Source organism: Anas acuta, chromosome 3 (assembly GCF_963932015.1).
Source record: "Anas acuta chromosome 3, bAnaAcu1.1, whole genome shotgun sequence".
Lineage (NCBI taxonomy): Eukaryota > Metazoa > Chordata > Aves > Anseriformes > Anatidae > Anas > Anas acuta.
In genome coordinates, this window is record NC_088981.1 from 28862938 (window position 1) to 28876866 (window position 13929).

A 13929-nucleotide genomic window follows, 5' to 3' on the forward strand; every position below is an offset into this window, starting at 1 on the left:
CCCTTCCAGCCTCTTGTCCACCCCAGTCCTGCTCACTGGCAGCAGTGTGAGAAACAGAGGGCCTTGGTGCTGCGCTGGGACACAGGCATGTTGTCAATGCCATTTTGGTCAACCATCTAAAACATAGCTCCTTGTGGGCTCCTGCAAAGAAAATTTTCCTCATCCCAGCCATGCCCCGTACACCCTCCCTGTTAACAGGGTGAATGTTGGATTTCAGAGTGCAGTAACCTGGTGGTTTAGCTGATGTCTATTTTGGGAAGAAAGGAAAAACTCAACATCAAGATTGGCAGGCTGTCTAAAGCAGTATGCTTCTAAGAGCCTCCTTCTCCATTTCTTTTTGTATAACTATTTTTTCTTTAGATTAGCAAAACAGAGAGGAAATCACGTACCAAATGCCCAAACAGATGTAAGAGACTGTGAGGAAAGAATGCAAGGCTCTGTATGTGTTTTTTTTTGTTTGTTTGTTTGTTTAACAGTTTTCTGTGGTGTGTTTTACTTGAGGTTGATTGTGGCTACAGACTGTGGATATCTGGTTCTTACAGAATGTAAAGGCTGTAAGCTCGTTTCTTATCTCTCTTTCTCCTCTTCCCCTTTCAAATATTAAATGACTTCCCCCTTACTTCTTCCTTATTTTATCTCTTGTAATTCAGGTAGCTCCCATTGCATTTCTAATTCTCACTGTTGATTGTTAATTGAAAGACTCGATAGAGACAGGTGTCTTGGTCTGTCTGTTCAGGTACTACTTGTGGGATAAAAATGCATATGAACACTTAAATTTGGAGGCACAATTTTATTTTTATCACCAAAAATGTATCAGCAAGTAGAAGTGAAAAAAACAAGGCCAAAGTTCACATTCAGTTAATCTACTTATCCCAAGCTGCTTAAAGTGTCTATTTTGAATGAAGTTGTGGACCCACTCTCATTTGAGCCCTAAGTTTGAAAAATGTCTGAATAACAAAGCTGTAATTGCCATTCCCCCTGGTAACTGAGAACTAGCTGCAATTGCAGGGAAAATACTGAGTGTGCCTGTGGGCTTTCTCAACATGCAAAATAACCCTAAACTATATCCTGCCTTTAAAAACATCAAATACTATTACTGGAGAGCCTATATTCTTTAGAATAAGCAAGAGGGCGTAGGAAAGGAAGAAAAGGGTCAAATTGCCTACAGCAAGTCTTGTGCTTGAGGTAGTGATGGACTGGCAGGTTGTCAAAACACAGACAGACGCTTCTGTAATGTATGAACAACATGGCATCAGAATGAATGAGCAATGCTCTGCTTTTCCAGCCTCCTTCCACCCCCGCTGCGTTATTAGCTGCATTGCATAATTTCTGTGTGTGAAACATTTTATAGAGTCAGTATGGTGCTTGTCAAACTACCTGTCATTATCCCCCTTGTAAGGCAGTTATTCTGTCTGCTCCTGCTTTGGTCTGCTCTCTTCCCTATGGGAAGTACAGCACAGCTGACGTGGATTTCAGTCTCAACCACTGCCTGAAATTGTCCCTTCGGAAATGCATTGGTTGACTTTTGATGGGAGCATCATTTGTAGTGAGAGCTGGGGCTAGGTCTATCAATAAGCCAAGACTTGGTGCTCTTGGACCAATGAGTGAACGCTGCTCATGTTTTTGTCTTTACTTGAATGATTCTGTTAACTTTTTTGAATTAATTGACTGAGGACAGGAGAAATGAATCCAAAGGCAAATGTTCATGGATAAATTTTTGTGAGATAAAATCTGGTCACATAAATGAGCAAATGGCAGTTGACCAAAAACTCACATTCCTTCATATGTGAGGTTGTATCTGTGTGGATGTCTGGGAGGTTTTACTGGTGATAAAAAAGCTGGACACAGAAGTTGCAATTTCAGGCAACGTTTACAGACTGTTCTAGGACCTCACTTACAAACTTGAGGGGTTTAGCATTCTATTATAAGTATGTTCTATGCATCTATTTGTCTATAAATTATACTTATCTTAAAAGCAAAATATTTTGACTTTCTCCTGGAAGTAAAATGCAGCTGTTTAATTTGGTGACCAAAGCTGCATCAGAATAACAATACAGCAAATAGACAAAAAAAGGAAAAAAGAAAAAGGTAAGCAAAACTGGGTTCCAAGTTCATCAGATTTGCCAAGCCTAGTCACCTACATTGTTTTACTCTGCCAGGTTTCAGGTGGCTTCCTCAAACGTAGCAGTGGCTCTGCCAATGCTGCAGGCAAGCCTGTGTGCGTGCACCCTTGTATGTGCAGGAGGTGAAGGAACAGCTGGCTGCTCTCCTTTGAGTTTGTGCTCATTTCTGCTACCCAGATGGGCATAACTCCCTACAGAAAGGGTCGGAAGTGTGTCAGCTGAGGCGATTCTAACATTGCAGGGTATTAAAATCAGAAACATAATTGGGCTGCCACTAATCCTATGCCTGTAAGGCAAACCCGTGACAGCAATGGACGAAGAGGAGGTAGGATGTGAGGGTGTGTGTAATATGGTCGAGGGGACGAAAAGGCTGTGGGAGTCTTCAGGGAGGCTGAAGGGAGTGGTGGGGCTACACTGCGGGTTGCCTGAAGGTGTGGAGTGAGACACAGAGCCAGGATACCTGTGGGAAAAGCATTGGGTTTGGATGCAGGGTAGGAGGAGAGATGGGACATTCAGCAGCTGTAGGGAATTTTCAGCAGCAGACTTGGTCTGCTGGCTTCTGCCCAGACTGCTGTGTCCCAGACTAAACTGTGGCTCTGTGGGCTGCAGGTGGGAACAGACTCATGGCATAGTCTTCATAGTAATCAGGAAAACCGTGTTTAATCTTGTTGGATAACTTCTCTGCTCTCTGTGGGGTTGTAGTAAAGGTGAAATAAACTTGGTGGAAGAGAGCTGACTGCTCGTGAACTGAAGCCCTGTCCATGCTGTTACAGGGACTGAGCAGCTGGGGTGAGTTATTCCTTTGTGCTGCTGCAGAGCTAGTGTTTTGCTTGCCTGTTGCAGAGCAGTTTGCCAAAGTAATTCACAAATGTGTGTACAATGCTCAGTGTTATGAACCAAAACAGAAGATTTAGCTTTAGGTGCAGGTGCCCTTTGAGATTATGACCCAATTACAATAAGCTTCTGAAGTAAAAAATAAGACTGGAAGATGCTCTTCTAGGCCTGCTAAGATCAGGTTATGGAAATGCCCCATCACTCCGTTCATGTGAAATGCTGTCCTTGGTCTTCCAGTGAAGGTTTAGTGGCTTTCTCTAGCATTAAGTCATCTCCAGACTAACATTTCCTTTCACTGGTGTGATGTGTTTCTGTGTCAGTGTGGTACAGTTCCAGTTCTCTCTTACAGACAGGATGATTTCTTGGCAATCTGTGATACAATTATATGTTGAAGCATGCAGTGAGGGATTATTTTTGGCCAGTGATAAAATGACAATGATTGCACATAATTGCTGAAAACAATTTTGAATTTTATTAATGAGATACTCCAAACAACATCTTGTAGACTATTGTCTCAGTTAACAGCCAATTCGTAAGAGTTAAGTGTTGTGTAATTTGCGTTTATTTCCCCTATTTATATTGAAATGACACTTGCTGTCCATAATTACCCACCCTCCAGATACAAGTTGTTGCTTTTTAGTTGCTGTTTCCCTTAAAAGAAGTGGAAATAAACACACAATTTAGAGTTGTATTGATTAGTCTAATCCAGAGTATAAGTAGGGTTTTTGCTGGGCATCTGTTTCCCTACATTTTGGGAACAGTAGCTACCGAATTGGTAAAGGCAGTGCTATTCAGTGATGATGAAATCATCTCAGCTGAGTGTGCTTCCGCCAGCTGGCCCTGCTTTGGGAAGGAGGTTGGGTCAGGGGTCTCCTGGGGTCCCTTCCAGCCCGGGGGATCCTGTGACCCTGTTTTGTGATCAGTGCCTGCTCCCCCCCGGCTTCCAGTGATGCTGAATCCAATCTGAGGAAGGGGGATTGCTCTCCCAGGTTATTCATAATGCTTCCCTTTTTCTTTAGGAAGTTTCTTTTAGGTTGAAGTTGTAGTAGTCATGTGGGATTATAAAGGTAGGAGAAGCAATTCTCCTCCAGCAGATAAATAGAGAAGGCTTTTATGTGCATCAGTTCTTCCAGCCAATGTTCCAGAATATTATAGGTGTGAGGAAATATAGTCTATTTCAGAAAAATGGAAGGAAAATACACATTTTCACTCACTTTTGGCTTTGATCATTATCACTCTGTTTCATGATAGTGAAAACACTGAGGCAAACCTACTTTTTCATTCTTCTCACCCCCCAGTAGTTAGAGATGCTGTAGAAATGCATATGGTTGAGAGATGTCTGGTTTGTTGTTGTCCTCCCTATTCGATTGTTTATCTACTTTGAGAGGTATTACTGCCAGTTTCCTGTAGGTGGTGTTAAGTGTTGTATAATATGATTTATCTGACTGCAGGGAAGGATGGAGAGAAATTTCAATTGGCCAATTTTTCTGCTGTGAAGCCCTGATGTTGACAGATACCTATCCGGTGCTAAAGGAACTCCATCCACATTCTTGATATTACTGTCTACAGGAAAGAGGTTGCCACACATTTCATACACAGGTTTGTCTCAATCACTGAGCCTTCTTCAGACTTCTGTGCCTCTTGGTAACTCAAATTCTGTGTACTTCTTGAAATTATGTGCCTAAATAATGCCATAAGAAATAGTTGGTGGAATAATTCAACTATTTGCTTAATCAAATAAGTGACAATATTCAAATAAAATTTCATCAGAAATGCTGTGATCTTCTGATTCTCCAGCCTCTGCAGGAGGAGCTGATATCTTATTTACTGTGGAATTTGTAAGCTGGGTAGCGTAGGCTGAAGAAAAAGAAACAGAGCATCTTTCTCACTTTCTTCAATGAGGTGTAAATAGGATGTGTCACTGCAGTTCTGGTACACAGGTATGCAGTCTGTTGAATTTCTTGCTTATCTGATGAATTACAGGAGTGTTTCCACAGATGCTACCCAGTGCAGTTTAATCTGGAGGGTACATCTATTCCCCCTTTTTTTCCCACTCTCTCTTTGCTGCTGCTAGCTTTGTATTAGTGCTGACTTGCTCAAGAGGAGCAGAAATATGGGATTCAGAAATGCATTGCTTGAAATGAAAGCTTTCCACATAGCTGTTAAATCTTTGAAGCTGATGATAAAATATTTGCTGTGTCTTCTTTTTTTTTTTTTCATTTTATTTTTTTTTCCCCTGTAAATTTATGAACGAATTTCTGAGGGCTGAGAGGAACCTCATGAAGTTCAACAGGGAGAAGTGCAAAGTTTTGCACTGGGGAGGAACAACCCCAGGCACCAGTATTTGCTGGGGGCTAGCCAGCTGGAAAGCAGCTTTGCAAAAAAAGATTCTGGTGGACACCAAGTTGACTGTGAGACAAAAAGGTGCCCTTGAAGAAATCCCTGAAGGGAGGCTGTTAAGAAGACCAAGCCGGGCTCCTTTGTGTGGTGCCAAGTAACATGATAAGAGGCAATGGGCACAAACTGGAACACAGGAGCATCCCAGAACACTTTTTCACTGTGCAGGTGATGGGGCACAGGCACAGGATGCTCAGAGATCCTGCAGAGCCTCCCTCCTTGGAGATCTGCAAAAGCCTCCTGGACATGGTCCTGGGCAACCACCTCCAGAGGTACCTTCCAACTTCAACCCTTCCATGGTTCTGTGAATTCTTTCTTGTGATTTCTCCCAACAGTGAGTTTAACAGCTCTTGGCCATTTCCCTCTGCTTTGAACAGGACTTGAAGAATAAGTAAATCTTGAATGATTAAAATTGTAGCTCTTGAAATGGGATGAGTTGGTGGGAAGAAAACTGAAGCACAAGAAACTTGAAAATCTGACAATTGGGATAATTTGATCAAACTTTAAACTTCCTGATTTAATCATAGTTTTCTTTGTTTTTTCTAGAAGGCTGCAGTAATCATAGAAATGAAATATTTCTTTCAACTTTGCAGATAACACCGGAAACACGTTAGTTTGTTGGGTCAATTTTGAAGAAACGGTGCTATTAAACAGGTGTATAATCAAACAGGCTTGCAGATAGTAATCACTGAGTGAGAAATTACGGTCTCTTTCAGGCACAGGGAATATCTAATTAATCCCTGAAGCTATGGGTGGGCTAGAACACACCTGCTGTGATGTCTGGAAGATGAGACCTTAGGTGGCAAGGGGCAGGAGAGCAGAGGGATTAACTCCCTATTTAAAAACAAAGCAAACCCCAAATACAAACCACAGTATTTCTTTTTCTCCAAGCTTATTGTAGAACTATCATTTTTATTTTCTGTGTAGGTCTGCCTCTGACACTTTGGATTACTTTCAAATTTTGTGACGGGAAGATCACACCCGGATGACTCATTCACAGAAGGAATATCTGTCCATCAGGCCCCTTATGTATTTTTGTTAACAGACATCGAAGGCTATACATAGCAAGCACACAGTTAGTGGTACTTGCAGGAGGAAATGGTAGTCTTGTCCAGAGGTATCTCTGTGCTCTGATCTTCCTGTAAAGGGTGGATTGGAGTCTTTCGGTCTGTATCTATGCGTGTATGCTTTTTTATTTTTTAGAATCTTTATTATGCGTAATCTCAGGAGATCTGCAGATACCAAAATGGCTTGTGTCAAATAAATCAACTAGCATGTGAAACATGAGTATATACCTTTTCATAGAAAATTTTATTTTTTCCTCTTTCAAGAATAACATTTTTAGTCATCTAGTGTAACATCTCGTCAAAGTTGAGGAATATTTCATTATTAAAGATAAACACCTTTTTACTTGCAAAATGGTTTCAGCTGTGTTGTGGTTGGATGTGAATGTGAGACAAACCAGAAATAAAGTGGAACTTAATTCCTTTTGGACAGTTATGCACTGTTAATTCTGCAGTACACGCCTTATGATTTGTGTGTGTGCATGTCGGATGTTTAAAACAGTTCCTTGGGTGCTTGGATTTGTAAATTAAGCTGAAGCAGGGGAGTGAGTGTGGACTTCAGGGCAATATATTGTCCTTAGTCTTTGTACCGTCTCAGATACATATCTAAAAAGTAAGGTTTTCTCCCAGATAATCCTGTTGTTTTGTATTTTGTTAGGGAGAATGATTGATAGCTTGTTTACAAACACTAGTGTGCTGATTATTACTATCTTAATTTTGCAATAATTACATGCTCTGTAGATTTTAAGAGGGCTGGCACTGAGTAGGAGGTACAACATCTGAAACCAAATGAACGTCACTGGATAGAAGCCCTGTTGAAGTTGGTTGTTCCAAAGATGGACCGGTCCCAAGAACCTAAGAAGTTGTAGGATAAGTGATAAGACTTCTACTGTGCCTTCTGGTTTGCAGCTTCTGATTCATGTATCCAAACAGTATAAAGTAATGGAGTTTAACTTCAGAAGCTTTAGTCACTTTTTTTTTTCTATGTATTCTACATTTTCCTTATTCTATAGATTAAAGTATTGAGTTCAGTACGTGTGTGTGTGTTTGTTCCCCCTCCTGCCCAAAACTTCAAGTTCTGTGAAAGCTTGGGATTAGCATCATGAGTGCTAATTATTAGTCTTACTAATAATTACTAATTATTAGTATTATTTTATTCCACTAAATCTGTGGTGGGATAGACAGGTTGCAAATTAGTTCTCCTTTTAGAATGAGTGTTACATGTTTGTCTTAGAGCCATGATGTTGCATACAGAGAACATTTATCTCCCTTCTTCCCCTGCTTGATTTGCTGCCCCAAGGGAAAGCAGGACCTTGAAAAACAAGATTTGATTACATGAGTGAAGGAGAAACTGACCTTGAGATGCTGCACCTTCTATAATTGGGGGGAGGGAGCATAATGGTTTAAGCATATACTTGGTTGGAGAGAGATGTGCAAATCTTGCTTAGGGAGGCAAAACTCTGGAGCTCAATTACTGTCTTACCTGAGAGTAGCTTAATATTTTTGTCCCTGCTGTTTCATTTCAGGAATGGTAACTGATGTCGCAGGCAGTAATAGGAAAGAAACCTTCACAAAACCTTTCCAGAAGCTGACATTTCACGCTGAGCTCTTTTGTCTGGCAGCAGCTGGCTTGGCAGCTTGCAATCTTGAGCTCCAGGTGTTGGAGCAACCTTCACTCCAAAACCTGTCCTATTATTCTGCCTCCTCTCCTGTAGCTGTATGATCAGCGACGTGTTTTGTGAGGTACAGGAGTGCTGACGGTTGCTGCCCATGCCTGAGAAATGAGATGTTTCCGGGTCCCTAACTATTATCTAGACATAGCCGACACTTCAAATGAAGCTTTGACGTCAACATGAAGTGGTCGTCGGTGTCTGTGAGCTAGTCCTCCGTGCCTAAGGTCAGCACTGTTTATGTGAAAATAAGCACAGGAAAGATGTTTTTTTAAAGCATTCTTTTATGTGCCTTCAGACTTGTTTTGATGCCAGTTTCAGGCACTTTATGACACTTAATGTCTGGATGTCTCTGGGGTCTTGTGAAGCCGTGAGGGTTTCAAGTGTGATGGAACGACTTCTGTCCAAGTGTTTCTGTTCAGGCAGATTGCAGCGCTCCTAATATATGTGCTTGGGCCTAAGCAGTTAATCTATTTGTCAATACAAGGATCAGCTATTATTAACTTTCTGAAACTTACATACTCAGGCTTTTGTAATAAACTGTGACTCAGTACTTAAGTCAAGTTCTTGTTACTGTTGCCTGACAGGAGGACTTCCAGGCTTGAGACACAGCCTGCAGAGCCTATCGAACATTGTGCTTCTCAGAGAGCACCTTGGAAGAAAAACAGCATCAAACCACCAAGATGAAAAGTGCTCGAGAGAGCCTTCGTCTCATTCCTTTCTGAATGCTGCAAGGCTGCTGCTTAAGCACTTGTACTCCTTCCTGAATTTGAGGGTTTTCTTTTGTCATTTACTGGATTAATTGCTGTTACTTGGAGAAACAATGAAATGTCTTTATTTTCCAAATGGAGAAGTGGTGTTGCATGTTAGTCCTGTCCTCTAAGGCTCCTGTAATGCTTCTCCTGGACTGATAAATGTCACAAAAGCTGCCAATATGCTTGGTTTTTCATCAAGACGCTGCTGAAAATGGTCTGGTACTGGACCCTGGAGCACCTTGTACTTGCAGTGCCATGCTTCACGTTTTCTCAGCCTGACAGTGAATTACTGAGAACTATTGATCAAGAATGTTTTTTCAGCCAGCTGTGTGCTTCTTTAGTTGTAATTTGATCTAAACCATATTTCCTTAGTTTACTGGAGAACATCATGTTGTTTAGCTCCATTACATTAAAGCAGTCAAGTTGCACATTTACTACTTTTCTGCCATCTTTTAAGTCATATATTGACTTGACATTTTTTTTGTTGTCTCTGACTGTTCTTACTCCCTGCATGATTCTAAGCCAAGTATTTTTATTTCATTTTAGTATTTTTATGGCTGTCAAAGCTGTACTGACCATACCTTTTCATTGCTTGCTTCCTACTGCTAGTAATTCTGTTTGTCCTTTGGGGGTTCTACCTATCCTGTAAGAACTCATTAAAAACTGCTTTATTCTTTGTGTTCACAGCAGTTTGCATTAAACCATGCAAGCCTAAATATATTCCATGTACCTACCTGTATTATATCATTTTTTTTTTCCTGTTTTTCTATCCCTGGTTCTTAATTATGTTTAAAAATAGAGAAAAACAAAAACCATGAAGACTAAGGCAAAAGTAACAGTCGGTGCTGGTGACTTCAGGTATTTCTCCACCTTTTCCGTTGGTTAACAGAAAACTTTCCTATGCTAACGGATCTGTGTATTCTGCACTCTGACCTATTTCTGTATGTTAATCTAAATTCCTTATAGTCATTTTAATTTCTCTTGGTAGTTGCAATTCATAGCGTGTCTGTGTCTTAGCCTTTTGGACTTTCATATCCCTGTGCTCGTACTAGTCTCTTTATACTTGCTGTTATCAATGTATCTTTGTTTTCATTTTTTTACAGCTCCTTTTTGACTTTTAAGATGGTGAAAGAGCTCTTGATGAAGCCGTATTGAGCTCCCGTTGTATATCTTGACTTTCATCCCCAGAAGAACACTTTGCTGTTGGGTCTTTTAATGTTACCCTCCTATAGAAAAGAACTGCTTTTCATTTTCCCTTCTGAGTTGCTTCCTATGGGATCACAAACTCCCTGGCCTCCCTCCCCTTTCTTGCTCATTGTTTCAGGAGCACTTCAACCTAAAATGCCTTTTATGCTTAGAGTCTGGCAACTGGAGGCATTTGTGACAAAGGGGATTTACAAATGTGATCACTAATTTTGATATAATTGACAAACTAGGGTGACTGGAGGCTGAGGGTAACTTGAGTCCGGAAGGGCTCGTGTTACTCACAATCAGATTAAATATCTAGAAGGGGAGAAACTCTCATGCATCAGGGCACAAACTAACCCCTAAATGAATTGGTATAAGAGATGGATGAACCATTACTGTGATCAGATACAGCTATTTCTGCGCTTTGCTGATAACCTGAGGGGTGGCAGATTGGTGTATGGTCTGTCAGAAAGAAGGGAGAAAAGAACTGCTTCTTCCAGTGTCTGTCAATATGTTTGTATTTCTGGATAAGGATTATATAATCATAATAAACATCAGTGTTGCTACTGGCTGTGATAGGAATTATTTCCTCTGGGTATGTGTGATCTGTGTATGGGATTAGGTGCCAGTATCTCTAATGGTGGTGTCCATAGAGGAATTTCTTTCAAAGTTGGTGGTGATTTTAAATCTACCCTTGTAACAATTAATTTGGTTTATAAATGAAATACATGCAATTATTTCTCAATAAATAAATAAATAAATATATATATATGCAGAGACAGAGGTAGATTCCTTAAAGATAACTAAAATGCTGTAATTTTCCTGTCGTGGTTGGTCCATAGAATGTTTTCTTCTGTATTAGCCAGCATGATCAGCTTCATGCTTATTGTCCATGCCATGATATTCAAGTCACAGATACCTTCAGATGCACAGCTACTTTACGCACAGAGAAACTGAGCCTCCTCTATTGATGTTGTGCATGTGTTAGTGAGGAATATGGCAAACATGGATGGAGACTAGCCATAATTTCACTCTGAAGTTCGTTATTCTGTCAAATTTTTCTGCTTAAAAAGGTCCTTCAGCTGCTTGCTTTTTTGATGCAGCTTAAATCATGTTCCCATAACACCCTTTGTCTCAACACTGTTTATATATATATATATAAATATATATATATATTAATTAATTGAATTAATTAATTAAAAATATATATATATAACTTTTAATTTTTAATCTATCACTTGGTATATAGAGCAAATAACAAGCTTTGGAAACTAGGAAATTGCTTTCCATGGGAGTGCTTGTTTGTTTTGGGATTTCTGTCTGGTTTCCTAACCAATTAACAAAATGGTTTTCCTCTGTTCTTAAAAGCATTGCTGTGGAGGAAGGGGTGTTGAAAGCTTCTTAAACATAGTTGTAACTGTGAGGGAGACAGACCACCCGTTTTCAAAACGTTCCAGAGAACAAAAGACGTTCATACTGACAGATCATATGTTCTGTCATTGTAACACCAAACTATTAAGAAAAACTGTCCCTCAAGGCAGAGCATTTCATTTATTTTCCTTTGAGTGAGTAACTTGTTTATTAAGATGAACTAAGTGCCTAAATCCAGATTGTACTGCACACAAGGAAAATTGATTTATCACAGCTCTTTGGTATTGGATGTTTTATATTTAGAGAAATTATCTTTAGTTTTATATTAATGAGAATATTTTGATAGAAGCAGTGGGATGAAGAATCAACTCCTGCTCTAGAATATGCAGAGGATTGTTTTTAAACCCTTTCATTTGTGAAATTGTGGTGGTGACTAACAAGATCTGACAACAGACACAGGGAGTGAGCAAGAGAGTCGAGGACCACGTGCATACCCGTCTTCATTTGCTCTCTTAAAACAAGTAAGGAGAATACTTGGTATTCTTACACAAGCACTGGATTTTCTTTAGGGGAATAAAGAGAAACGGACATGCTTATACTGATTTTTTAAGCAGGTTCTGCACATGTATTTTAAGTAGGGGTCATATGGTCAACATGGACTGTTCCATCAGAAGACATGGCATTCCTTTCCTTGGAGTGATATCAGTTGTTTCCCTGAGAGGACTGAAGAAAGGAAGGGGAAGAGGATGAACTGAACAAAGCAAAGAAAGGAATTCTGCACAAGGCAGGGAAACATTTGAGAAATTATGTGCTTGTGTGTGAATGAGGAGGTGTGGGAGGCAAAAATGTTCTGTGCCTGCATTTGCATCTACGCCTGGGATCTTGATCTGGCAAAAGAAGGGACTGAAGCTCAGGGAGACAGTGGGCATACAAGAATTAGTGGTAACAGTTAAAAGGAAGTAAAACCCAGCACCAGATGGTCTAACCTTGCGCGGTGCTACTCAGTCATCTCGTGGGGACACATGGTGCTGATTAAGCTTAAAAACTGCAAATAATGATATAAATTAGCTGGCTAGTGCTAGACTGTTTATGATCCCTAGCTTTGCAAGATTTTGTTACCTCATCTGAAAAACATCAACTCACAATCATGTCTTAAGCTTTTGGGAAAGGGTTTAAGGAAAACCATCGGTAACATTGCTAATGATTTCCCCTTCCCGTTCCCCTTGATCTTCCCTTTTTTTCACTTAATTCTCCTCTATTATGCTCACTTTTATGTGCATTGTAGCTTTTAGCACGTTGGAACTGGTCGTGGTTTTTCATTCCATTCTGTCAACTTGGGCTCAGACCCCTCTCGACTCTTCAAGCTGTGTTTGGGCATGGCTTTCTAACTCAGCTATGCCACTGAGACTTGGGAGTAAAACCTTCTCTGACAGGCTGTGAAGCTGAGAAAGCCACAGTGATGCTCAGCCTCACTTCCTCCATCTGTGAAAAGATGAAAAAAGGGTGGAATGAAGTGTGTGTTAGCTGTCTTGTTTTACAGGGATTGCAAGCTGCCCGAGGAACATGTGGACCTTAGCTGAGCGCTTGAACAGTGTGTAGCACGTGTGCTGACTTTAGCTGATTTCTCTGAACCACAAAACAAGCGGTGTTATATAGTTCCTATCTAGCAACAAGGATCATCGAGGGAAGGATTAGATTTAGAAGTCACTGTTTGAGGACAGCTAATGTAGCCACCCCAAATGTTGTTATAAGATCTTTCTAAAACCTGCGCCAAAGTTGACACATAGCTGTGCTGTGTGCTGTATGTTGGAGCCTGTTAATTCTGACCCTGTGTGTGCTGGGTGTCTTGTTCTGTAATCACCCCAGACACCTGAGCAAATAGAGATAAAGCATGAATAATCTGGTTGGCCAGGAATATGTCTACAGTAATTGCATAGAACTCAGGAACACACTCTTTAGATAATAGTATGCTGCATCTCGGCTTCCCAACCAAGATGTTTCTCTGCAGCCCACACATCATTTATTTTTCTGTTTCCCTCTTTTGGGGGAGGGGAGAGGCAATATTCTACAGAGCCTTCTGAATGCAGTCTTTCTTTTTTCTCTTCAAAAGTATCATTCCCCCAGTAGATGCAGACACTGCCGTGTGGTCTAAGCACAAAATAGATTGCAGTCAATTCTGCCATCTGCTGATGATCCATTCTGGCAGCTTGCCACCATACTTGTAACAGGGAGCTAAATCCAAATCAGTTGAGGACCCTAAGAGGATTCTTTCCACTGGTAGGCCTGTGCTATAAGTAAAGAAGGACAAAACTGGGCCTGTCTTTTGATAAAAACAATGATTTTGTGCTACTGGAATTATTCTTGGTTACAAATCAGGACTCACAGGCAAGAACTTTAGTATGACGCTGTTAATAAGGCTGTAACAGGAACATGCAATCTAAATACTGCTGATTGCAAAATGTGGAAACTGGTCAGTGTTTTGAATCTGAATATCCTCAATTGCTGGGGAATTTAGGCAATAAGATGG

At 40.5% G+C, this 13929-nt stretch overlaps 1 protein-coding gene across 2 annotated transcripts in view; it reads left to right on the plus strand.

Moving 5' to 3' along the window:
• Positions 1–13929, plus strand: part of KIF26B (kinesin family member 26B) — a 293062-nt gene that overhangs the window by 29179 nt on the left and 249954 nt on the right. Inside the window, exon 1 of one of the 2 annotated variants that reach the window (XM_068676376.1) lies at positions 3834–3946. The exons of the other annotated variant lie outside the window; for it this stretch is intronic. The gene's annotated coding sequence lies outside the window, so the exon portion shown is untranslated. Of the gene's footprint in view, positions 1–3833; positions 3947–13929 lie in introns of those variants that run through there. 2 annotated transcript variants of the gene reach the window in all.